Source organism: Chrysochloris asiatica, unplaced genomic scaffold (assembly GCF_000296735.1).
Source record: "Chrysochloris asiatica unplaced genomic scaffold, ChrAsi1.0 scaffold00159, whole genome shotgun sequence".
Taxonomy (NCBI): domain Eukaryota; kingdom Metazoa; phylum Chordata; class Mammalia; order Afrosoricida; family Chrysochloridae; genus Chrysochloris; species Chrysochloris asiatica.
In genome coordinates, this window is record NW_006408677.1 from 2,068,840 (window position 1) to 2,081,735 (window position 12,896).

At 40.9% G+C, this 12,896-nt stretch overlaps 1 protein-coding gene and 1 pseudogene across 1 annotated transcript in view; both read right to left on the minus strand.

Annotated features, from left to right (window-relative positions):
• Positions 1–12,896, minus strand: part of ATG4A (autophagy related 4A, cysteine peptidase) — a 139,936-nt gene that overhangs the window by 12,581 nt on the left and 114,459 nt on the right. The gene's annotated exons all lie outside the window — the stretch shown is intronic.
• On the minus strand, positions 9,262–10,841 carry LOC102834613 (annotated as a pseudogene).

Below are 12,896 nucleotides of genomic sequence, written 5' to 3' on the forward strand. Positions count from 1 at the left end.
TAAAGATTTACAGCCTTGGAAACCCTGGACAGGGTCGCTATGGGTTGGAACCGACTCGAAGGCACTTAACAACAACAACAACAACTATATATATATACATATATATACACACACACACATATATATAAAGGAGCTCTGGTAGTGTAGTGGTTACGAATTGGGCTGCTAACCTCAACGTCGGTAGTTTGAAACTACCAGCTGTTCCACGTGAGAAAGATGAAAGCTTCTGCTTTCCTAAAGCTTTATGAACTGCTGACCTTGACCTTGAGATTAATAGTCCAACCCATAACCACACGCTACCTGGTGGTGGTGGTGGTTATGTGCCGTGGAGTCGGTTCCGACTCATAGTGATCCTGTACAGGGTTTCCGAGGCTGTAAATCTTTACGGGAGCAGAAAGCCTCATCTTTCTCCAGCAGAACAGCTGGTAGTTTCCAACTGCTGACCTTGAGGTTCGCAGCCCGATTCGTAACCACTACGCTACCAGAGTGCTCCGTATATATATGTATGCATCCTATTGCACCACCTATCTGTCAGTTTGTCACACTTTGGTGACTTGTATCTTACTGTGATGCCAGAAGTTATGCCACCAGTACTTTAAATACCAGCAGGGTCACCCACGGTGGGCAGGTTTCAGTGGAGTTTCCAGGCTAAGACAGACTAGGAAAAAGGAGAGGCGGACTCCTTCTGAAGGTTTAGCCACTGAAAACCTTATGAACAGCAGCAGAACAGTGTCAGATATCGTGCCTGATGATGAAAATGTTATGGATAGCACCAGAATATTGTCAAATATAGTGCTGGAAAATGAGCCCCTCAGGTTGGAAAGCACTTAAAATGTGACTGAGGAAGAGCTGTGTCCTCAAATTAGAGCTAACTGTGATGACACGAATGGAGTAAAGCTTTGGGGACTTTCATTTGCTAATGGGGCACAACTGGAAATGAGGAGAAAAGGGCTGTAAACAACCATTAATAATGAGAACATGGAATGTCTGGAAAGTGTCCGAAATGAAGTGGAACACATACAGATCTATAACCTAGGCATTAGTGAGCTGAAATGGACTGGTATTGGCCATTCTGAATCTGACAACCACATGGTTTACTATGCCGGGAATGACAAATTGAAGAGGAATGGTGAAAAAGAACATATCAAGATTTTGGGTTTTGTTTTTGTTTCTTTCCTGTTTATAATTTTGTTTTTTAAAACTTTTTTGTGTGAATTGAGTACAGGTTTACAGACAAGATCATCTGTCTTATATGCACTTTGTTTCATCTCAGTGACTGTTTCCTCTCCATGTAACAACAGCTTTTTTGCTTCCTTCCTGGGGTACCTATTTGCATCCTTCCCATCCCTTCTCAGCTTTGTCCTAAGGAAAATGTTGCCCTTTGGCTTCTGAATGATCGGCCATTCCATGAGCAGACCTTGTTGGTCCCCCTGTATACCTATCTACTGCTTGGTTGAAAACTGGGCCATGAAGTTGAGTTCCTTTCCAGACCTGAAGGGTGGTCAAGCTCTATAGTCCCAGGTTCCTCCAGTCTCTTTCTGACATGTAAAACCAGTATTTTTGTTTTTGTTTTTTTTTTAAATAATTTTGAGTTTTGTTCCATATTTTTTCCCACTCTATCCAGGGACCCTCTAATATGATCCCTTTCAGAGCAGTTGGTAGTGGTAACCAGGCACTGTCTAATTCTTCTGGTCTCAGAATCATGGCGACTGATGTTCACATGTTCCATTATGTGATTGGACTAATTGATTCCAAGCCTCTTCAATTCACTTTTCTTTCTTCCACACATGGAGAGACCAATCTTTGCACCTTAGATATCCGCTCATTAGCTTTCAAGATCACAGACATTATTCACCAAAGTAGGATGTAGAATATTGTCTTGGTGGATTATGTTATACTAGTAGAGCATGGTGTCCCCTGAGACTATGGTCCTGAGCCCCCAGGTGAAGCAACTCATTGCTTAAAATGTTTGGTAATATCTAAGAAGTTTACATCATTTTGCCTACACCACATTCATAGTTGTGTTTGCAGTAAAGATAAATACTCATCTACAAATACCAAGATCTATCTTGAAGTACAATGATGTCTGTGATAGGAGAACATCCATACTCCTACAAGGAAGACCAATTAATGCCATTATTATTCAAACTTATGCACCAACCACTAAAGCCAGTGATATGAAATTGAAGAATTCTACCAATTTCTTCAGTCTGAAATTGAGCAAACATGCAATCAAGATGTATTGATCATTACTAGCGATTGGAATGCAAAGGTTGGAAACAAAGAGGAAAGAGCAGTAGTTGGAAAATATGGCCTTGATGATAGAAATGATGCTGGAGATCACATGAGAGAATTTTGCAAGGCCAATGTCTTATTCATTACAAATGGCTTTTTTAAACAACATAATAGACATGGATGGACCTCACCAGATGGAATACACAGAAATGAAATTGACTACATCTGTGGAAAGAGATGGTGGAAAGACTCAGTATCATCAGCCAAAACAATAAATGTATAACCTGGAACAGACCATCAATTGATCATATGCAAATTCAGGCCAAAGATGAAGAAAATTAAAACAAGTTCACAAGAGTCAAAATATATGATGTAGAACATATCCCACCTGAATTTAGAGACCACCTCAAGAACAGAGTTGATGTATTAGATGATAATGACCGAAGACCAGAGGAGTTGTGCGATGACATCAAGAACATCATGCAAGAAGAAAGCAAAAGGTCATTAAGAAGACAAGAAAGAAGGAAAAGACCAAAATGGATGTCAGAAGAGACTCTGAAACTTGCTCTCCAGTGCAAAGATGTTATAGCAAGTGGAAGAAATGAGGAGGTAAAAGAGCTGAAAAGAAAATGTCAAAGGGCAGTTCAATAAGACAAAGTTAAGTACTATAATAAAGTGTGAAAAAGTTAAGTACTATAATAAAATGTGGAAAAGTTCTCCTGCTGAAAGAACTGAAGAAGAAAAAAAAAAAAATTAAAGCCTTGAGTTGCAATATTCAAGAATTATCTGGGCAAAGTATTGAATGATGCAGAATGATGCAGAATGTATCAAAATAAGATGGAAGAAATACACATTCACTGTACCAAAACAAAATGGCTGATGTTCAGCCATTTCAAAAGGTAGCATATGATCAAGAACTGATGGTACTGAAGGAAGACATCCTAGCTGCACTGAGGCATTAGTGCAAAACAAGGCTCCAGGAATTCACAGTATAAAAACTGAAATCTTTCAACTAACTGAGGAAGCACTGGTGGTGCTTATTCATCTATGCCAATAAATTTGGAAGATAGCTACATAAGCAACTGATTGAAAGAGATCCATATTTGTGCCCATTCTACAGAGAGGTGACCCAATGGAATGCGGAAATCATTGGACAATATCACATACAAGCAAAATTTGGCTGAAGATAACTCAAAAATGGCTGAAACGGTACATCAACAGGGAACTTTCAGAGGTTCAAAGGCAGATTCAGAAGAGGCCGTAGAACGAGAAATATCATAGCTGACGTCAGAGGAAGCTTGGTTAAAAGCAGAGACTACCAGAAAGATGTTAACCTGTGCTTTATTAATTATGCTAAGACTTTAGACTCTGTGGATCATGAGAAGCTATGGATACCATTGGGAAGAATAGGTACTCCAGAACACTTAATTGTGCTCATGAAGAACCTGTACATAGACCAAGAGGCAGTTGTTTGAACAGAACAAGGGGACACCGAATGGTTTAAAATCAAGAAAGGTGTGCATTAGGGTTACACCCTTTCATTATACTTATTCAATCTGCATGCTGAGCAAATAGTCCAGGAAGCTGGATTCTATGAAGAACATGGCATCAGGATTGGAGGGAGACTCTTTAACAACTTGCGATATGCAGATGATACAGTCTTGCTTGCAGAAAGTGAAGAGGACTTAAAATGCACAGCCTTCAGTATGAGTTGCACCTCAGTGTAAAGAAAACAAAAATCCTCACCACTGGACCAGTAAATAACATTATGACAAATGGAGAAAAGATTGAAGTTGTCAAAGACTTCGTTTTGCTTGAATCCACTATCAACACTCATGGAAGCAGCAGTCAAGAAATCAAACTGGCATTAGCGAAATCTGCACAAAACCTCTTTAAAGTGTTCAAGAGCAAAGATGTCAGTGTGAGTACTAATGTGCACCTGACCCAATATTTTCAAAAGCATTATATGCATGTGAAAGTTGCACAATGAATAAGGAAGACCATAGAAGAATTGATGTCTTTGAGTTATGGTGTTGGAAAAGACTATTAAAAGTATCACAGACTACCAGAAGAACAAACAAATCTGTGTTGGGAGAAGTACAGCTGGAATGCTCCTTAGAAGCCAGGATGGTGAGACTTTGTCTCTTATGATCTGGGCATATTATCAGGAGGGACCAGTACATGGAGAAGAACATCATGCTTGGTACAGAGGAGGAACCGAGAAAAAGAGGATGACTGCCAATGAGATGGATTGGCACAGTGCCAACAGCAATGAACTCAAGCATAACAGTTGTGAGGGTGGCTCAGGATTGGGCAGTGTTTCGTTTTGTTGAGCATTTGGAACCAACTCAATGGCATCTAACCACAACAAATATAACCCATTGCCATCAAGTCTATTCTAACTCACAGCAACCATGTAGAATAGAGTAGAACTGTACCATGTGGTTTCCAAGGCTACAAATATTTATGGAAGCATCTGTCTCAGATGGAGAAGTTGGTAGACTTGAACCACTGACCTTTAACTACTGTACCACAGGGTATAACCATTGTGAGGATGGTGCAGTACAATACAGCATTTTGTTCTGTTGTACATAGTGTTGCTGAGTCAGAATGGACTCGATGGCGCCTAACAACACACACATATATATATTGTTGCTGTTAAGTGCCATCGAGTCGATTACAACCTATAGCAACCTGGTATGGGTTTTTTTAACCCAAGGAGCAGCTGATGAGCTTGAACCACTGACCTTGCAGTTCAAACGGCTTTGCAGTCTGGCACATTAACCCACAGCACCACACCAGGATTCTCTCTCTCTCTCTCGTATGTATGTATATACGTATGTATGTATATACTCTTTGTGTGGCATTGTAGGATAAGCACTGGACTACTAACCTGATTGGCCAAGTGGCAGCATCGATGGACTCAAGCATGGCAATAGTAATGAGGTTGGCCCAGGATCGGACAGTGTTTCATTCTGCTGTGCATAAGGTCGCTATGAGTCGGTACCGACTTGATGGCACCTAACAACAAGAACAACAACTAACCCGCAAGATTGGCAGTTCAACCCCACCAGTCACTCCTCAGAAACTCTATACACGGTCATTATGAGTCGGAACCAACTTGATGACACTTAACAACAACAAAACAACTATGTATGTATTGTTGTTAAGTGTCTTTGATCTTCATCAGTATTTCAAGTCCTCTTAGCTTCCAATAAGCAAGGTAGTGTCATCTGCATCTTCCTCCAATCCTGATGTCACGTTCTAGTTCATATAATCCATCTTCTTGGTTATTTACTCAGCATATAGACTGAATAAATATGGTAAAAGGATATGACCCTTATGTACATCTTTTTTTTTAAAGTTTTATTGTGAATTATGTGATAGTTTACATGGGAGAATATTAGTTTTACATTCATCCTATCGTATATCGTTTCATTGCCATCATTACAATCCCCTCCATGCATCATCAACCAACCACAGGGTATACCCTACAAGCCTGCAACCCCCCCACCCCCCCACCCCGGTCATCAGCACACAGCCCCTCTCCCTCTCTGGGTCTAAAGTCCCCAACTGCTCCATCTCTCCACCTCATCGTCTCTGCCTCCATCTCAGGCATCACTGCTTCTCTGGGTTGTACATCTTTTGTGATTTTAAAATATCTTATTTTCCCCTTGTTATGTTTGAATGACTATGTACAGATTCCTCATGAGCACAATTAAGTCTTCTTTCTGGAATTCCCACTCTTCACAATGTTATCCATAGTTTGTTATGATCCACACATTCAAATTCCTTTGTGTAGTCAACAAAGCACAAGTCAACATCTTTCTGGTATTCTCTGCTTTCAGCCAAGATCCATCCAACATCAATGATATCCTTTGTTCCATGCCTCCTTCTGAATCTGACTTGAACTGGCAGCTCCCTGTACTGATGCAACTGTTTTTGAATTATCTTCAGCAAAATTATACTTGTGTGTGATATGAATGATGTTGTTTAATGATCTTCTCATTCTGTTGAATCACCTTTATTTGGAATGGGCACAAATATAGCGGTTTCCCAAATTTCTTAGCATAGACGAGTATGTTTGTTGAAATAGTTCCATCTGTATTCCGTCAATTCCTGGAGCCTTGTTTTACACCAAAGCTTTATTGCAGCTTGGACTTCCTTCAATACCATCTGTTCTTGAACTGGTTGAACAGTGACCAATTATTTTTGGCAAAGTGACTCTGTCTTCCTTCCACCTTCTTTTCATGCTTTCTGTGTCATTCAATATTTTGCTCATTGTTGTTAAGTGCTGTTGAGTCAGTTTCAACTTATAGTGACCATGTATAGTATTTTTGATGAGTGGCTGGTGAGCTTGAACCACCAACCTTGCGGTTTAAACCAACTTTGCAGCCCAGCACAATATTGCAATCCGAGGCTTGAATTATTTCTTCAGTTCTTTCAGCTTGAGAAATGCTGAGTGTATTCTGACCTTTTGGTTTTGTAATTTCAGGTCTTTGTACATTTCACTATAATGCTTTCAGGAAGAAATTTTCTGTTCAGCTCTTTTACTTCATTATTTCTTCCAGTCATTTAGTTTATGCATGTTCAAGAGCAAGATTCAGAGTCTCTTCTGGCATCCAGTTTGGTCTTTTCTTTCTTTCCTGTGTTTTTAGTGACCTTTTGTTTTCTTTACAGATGATGTTCTTGATGTCATCCCATAACTCTTCTTGTCTTCGGTCACTAGTGTCTAACTAATGAATCAAACCTGTTACTGAGATGGTCTCAAAATTCAGGTGGGATATACTCAAGGTCATATTTTGGCTCTTGTGGACTTGTTTTCATTTTCTTCAGTTTCAGTCTGAATTTGCATATGAACTCCTGGGCCTAGTTTTGGCTGATAATATTGAGCCTCTTCATTGTCTCTTTCCCAGATGTGGTCCATTTGATTCCTGTGTGTTCCATCTGGTGAGGTCCATATGTATAGTCGCCATTTACGTTTTTCAAAAAATTTATTTGCTGTGAATAAGTCATCACCAGCATCATTTCTATTGTCAAGGCCATATTTTCCAACTGCAGATCCTGTTTCCAACTTTCATATCCAATCACCAGTAATTATCAATGCCTCTTGATTGCATGTTTGATCAATTTCAGACTGAAGAAGTTGATAGAATTCTTCAATTCCTTCCTCATTGACTTTAGTGGTTGCAACATAAATTTGAACAACAGTCAATTAACTGGTCTTTCTTGTGCTGTTGCTGTGAATTGTCAAGTCGGTTCTGACTCATAGCGAACCTGTATACGGTTTGTAAATCTTTATAAAAGCAGAAAGCCTCATGTTTCCCCCCAGAGTGATTGGATTAAAACTGCTGACCTTGTGCTTAAAGCCCAACACATAATCCACAATGCTACCAGGGCTCTTTGGTCTTCTATGTAGGCAGGCATTGGGACATTATCCTATCACAGACAGCATTGTACTTCTAGATCTTGAAATGCTCTTTTTGACGATCAACGTGATGTCTTTCCTCTTCAATATGTCATTTCCAACAGAGTAAACTATGTTTTTTTGGTTTTGTTTTATAACTCAAATTGTCAAAACCAGTCCATTTCACCTCACTTACACCTAGGCTGACCTGGTGTGGCGCTGTGGGCTAATGCGTCAGACTGCAAAGTCGCTTGAACTGCAAGGTCGGTGGTTCAAGCTCACCAGCTGCTCCTTGGAAACCCTATACAGGGTTTCTATGGGTCAGAATTGACTCGATGGCACTTAACAACAACAACATACCTAGGCTGAAGCGTAGTGGTTACGAGTCAGGCTACTAACCTCAAGGTCAGCAATTTGGACCTACCAGCTGTTCTGTGGGAGAAAGATGAGGCTTTCTGCTCCTGTAAAGATTTACAGCCTCGGAAACTCTATGGAGTTGGAACCGACTCCACGGCACACAGCCACCACCACCACCACCACCCTGGTGTTGTGCTGTTTGTTGTTGTTGTTATGTGCCGTGGAGTCGGTTCCGACTCATAGCGACCCTGTACAGGGTTTCCGAGGCTATAAATCTTTACAGGAGCAGAAAGCCTCATCTTCCTCCCGCGGAACAGCTGGTAGTTTCGAACTGCTGACCTTGCGGTTCGCAGCCCGATTCGTAACCACTACGCTACCAGAGCTAGCTAAGTAATAGACTGGTAACCAAAAGGTCAGCAGTTCAAACCCACCAGCTGCTCTTGGAAACCCTATACAGAATTGACTTGATGATATACAACAACAAAAACACACCTAGAACATCCATCTTTATGCAGTCCATTTCATTTTTTATGAGTGCCAATGTTCCTAGATTCATACTTTGTATATTCCACATTCTGATTTTTTTTTTTTTAAGTTAAAAATTCTTTAATTTTTTATTCCTGGTACCGCTACCACAATTTACAGGGCAATATACCTGATGTTAGGAGCTCTGGTAACATAGTGGTCATGAATCAGGCTGCAAACCTTAAGGTCAGCAGTTTGAAACAAACTACCAGCTGTTCCACGGGAGAAAGATGAGGTTTTTCTGCTCCCGTAAAGATTTACAGCCTCGGACACCCTGTACAGGGTCGCTATGGGTCGGAACCGACTCCACGGCAAACAATAACGACGACGATACCTGATGTTATGAAAAGAAAAAGAAAAAGCTACAACAGATAAAAGACCTCTAGAATGTACAAGTAATTGACACTGTTGTTGTTGTTGTCAAGGACTGTCGAGTTGGTTCTGACCCATAGCGACCCTGTATAGGGTTTCCAAGGAGTGGCTGGTGATCTTGAACCGCTGACCTTGTGGTTCAAATTGACTTTGCAGTTCAGCGCATTAGCTCACAGCGCCACACCAGGACACTAGATTGCATTAATCAATAGCTGCACTTTTTGCAAACCGTGGCTCTGACAGTCCTGAACAAGAATTGTTTCCTGTTTAAGTTGCAATAACTTTTCTATGGATCATCAGTCTTTCTGTGACAGATTTTTACCATTCTGTGGCAGATTTTTACTAATGCATTTGGGAAGATTATCTCAAACAACCTGTAGCTTTCCTGACAACTCCTTGCTCTCTCTCCTGCTAAGAACTAGAGCCCCTTTGCAGAATTTTTGGAACTCCCTGCTATTATATCCACCACCAGATCCATAACCACCAACATAAAGACTGCCCGAGTTTCTTCCCCCAAAGCTGCCCCCTTTCATGGGTCCATGATTTGATTGCTGTTGCCCACTATAATTTCCAACACCATTAAAGTTCCCACCACCGCCAAAACTTCCTCCTTCATTGTAACCATCATATCCTCCACCACCTTGGTTTCCATGTCCTGGTCCACCACCACCATAGCCCCCTCTACTACTATAACCAGGACCACCTCCATAGTTGCCACCATCACTCCAAATCCATTCTATCTGCCACCACCTCCTCCGTAACTACCTCTGCTACCACCACCTCCACCAGCAGAGCCTCTTCTTTCACCAAAGTTTCTACCATGGCCAAAGTTCCCTCTACCACCTCCCAAAGTTTCCTCCACGACCCATAAAGTTGCAGGGTCCACCTCTACGACCTCCCTGTGATCCAGTAAACTGCATCTCTTGCTTAGAAAGGGCCTTTTGCACTTCACAGTTATGCTCGTTAATAATATGGTATTTCTGAACAACAACTGTACCACAATCATCAAAAGTTACAAAAGCAAATGCTCTCTTTTGTTCTACCCTGCCTGTCTTCCATAAATTCTACGGTTTCAATCTTGCCATACTTTCCAAAGTAGTCTCTCAAATCATATTCTTCTGGGTCTTCTATAATGCCACTAAACATTTTTTCTTCACTGATAGATGGGCACCAGGCTTTACAGAATCCTCTCTAGATTCTGTATACTAGATTCCACTACACACCCATCAACCTTGCGTGGTTGGCGTACATTACTGCATCCACTTCATCGATGCAAGAGTAAGTCACAAAACCAAAGCCCCTAGAACATTTTCTCTGGGGAATCTCTCGTCACCACACAATCTGTGAGTGCGCCCCATTTCTCAAACTCTTCCCTTAAACTATCACCTGTAGTTTCATAGCTCAGACCACCAATAAACAGTGTTCATCACTGCTCTGGTTCCTTTGGATCATGACCCTCCTCCCCACCCCCCCGGTGGTGACGACAACGTCCAGAGTCGGGCTGGGCACATCCTGATTATTAATGGATGTTTGCGACTGTTTCCTCTAATCTTAAATTGTGCCACAGAAGTAAATGAAGATCCCAAGAACTTAGCTCCATCCACATCATTAAAGCCTACTCTACTTCAAGGAGGCAGTTCTTCCCTAGCCATATTTTGAGTGCATTTCAATTTGAGGGATTCATCTTACAGCACAATATCCGACAGTGTTTTGCTACTATTCATAAAGCTTTCAGTGGCTAACCTTTCAGAAGTGATCTACCTCTTCTTCTTCCTGGTCTGTCTTAGTCTATAAGCTCCACTGAAACCCGTTCTTCATGGGAATCCTGCTGGTATTTACAATACCAGTGGCATAGCTTCCAGCATCACAGCAACTTACAAGTCACCCCAGTACAACAAAATGACAGACGAGTGGTGAAATATGGAGAATAAACCCCTTCCCCCATGTGCAGAGAGAATCCTGCTCATTAAGAACTTACGTGGTACACTGACTCTCTGCAGAGACTAATTGATCAACATCTGAAAAGAAACAGAACATGCTGAACTACATGACTTTAGGGGAGATTAGAAAGAAAGCCAGTTAAGAACAAAGATCTAAGGTCTGAGTGAAACGCCCTGCTTCTTCTCCTTTATGTCCTTGTCCTCTTGCCATTCTGAGAAAAGACACATTTAACCTGACCACTGCTGGAATTCTTGTGGAAAACCCAGTATTACACAAAACCAAATCAATCCAAAAAACAAAGCCCAGTGTCATACACATACGCACAAAAGAAAAAAAAATTGAAAAAAAGAACATTCTTTCCCAAACCAATGTTACTCCCATTATACTTTTATTTTGTTCATTTTAATGTATTGTCTTATCCCCCAGAAGTCATGATGAATCATAACCCTCTGAACCTAAACTCTTAAGAAAATTTTTTTTTCCTTATTTGCTTCTTGTTGTTAACCTCCTAATTCTGAACAAGTAAATTCTGACAGATGTCATTTAAAAAACAAGCCAGGTTTTGGGCTCGGCCCAGTCAATCTCATCTTTTTCCTGGGTTCCTACAGTGGTTCCTCAAATCCTGTCAGACTCTCACTTGGCAAAGAATAAATTCATCACAATGCCCAAATGTATGACTTACAAAAGCAGAGAGCTCAGAGATACTTCACTATTGTTGTCAGGTGCCGTTGAGTTGGTTCCAACTCATAGTGACACTTGCACAGCAGAACAAAACACTGCCCACTCCTGCACCATCCTCATTAACTGTTATGTTTGAGCCATTGTTGCTGTCACAGTGTCAATCCATCTCACTGAGGGTCTGCCTCTTTTTGGCTGACCCTCCACTTTACCGAGCAGGATGTCCTTTTCCAGGGACTGCTCCCTCCTGATAACATGTCCAAAGTGCATGAGAAGAAGTCTTGCCATCCTGGCTTCTGAGGAGCATTCTGGCTGTACTTCTTTCAAAACAGATTTGTTTGTACTTCTGGCAGTCCATGGTATATTCAATATTCTTTGCCAACACCATAAATAAACTGCATCAAATCTTCTCAGGTCTTCCTTATTCACTGTCCAACTTTCACATGCATATGAGGTCATTGAATATACCATGGCTTGGGTCAGGCGCACCTTAATCCTCTAATTGACATCTTCATTCTAAAGAGATCTTGTACAGCAGGTTTACAATACATCCTTTGATTTCTTGACTGTTGTATCCGTGAGCATTAATTGTGGATCTAAATAAAATGAAATCCTTGACAACTTCAATCCTTTCTCCATTTATTATGATGATGCTTATTGGTCCAGTTGTGAGGTTTCTTGTAATCCACACTGAAGGTTGTATTGTTTGAGCTTTGTTAGTAAGTGCTTCAAGTCCTCTTCACTTTCAGCAAACAATGTTGTAAAAAAAAAAAAAAAAAAATATATATATATATATATAGTTGCTGTGAAGTGCCATCGGATCAGTTTTAACCCACAGTGACCCTGTACAGGGTTTCCGAGGAGCAGCTGGTGAGCATGAACAGACGACTTTGTGGTTCAAACTGACTTTGCAGTCCAGAACATTAATGCACAGTGCTATAACAGGACTCCATATATTTATATCCACATATATACACATATACATATATAGTGTTGTTGTTGTTAAGTGCTGTCTAGTCAACTCCAACTCATAGAGACCCTGTACAGGGTTCCTGAGGATCAGCTGATGGGTTTGAACTGCTGACCTTGTGGTTCACAGTCCAGTGCTGATCCTACAGCACCACACCAGGAATATCTATCTATCTATCTATCTATCTATCTATATATATATATATATACACACACACACACATATCTATACATATACACACACACATACATACATATATATTTATAAAGTTCCCAAGGAGCAGCTGGTGAGTTTGAACCATGGACACCTGGGCCTTGGGTTCAAACCAACCTTGAGGTCCAGTGCTTTATTCCACAGCGCCACACCAGGATTCTCTCTCTCTCTCTCTCTCTCTCTCTCTCTCTCTCTCTA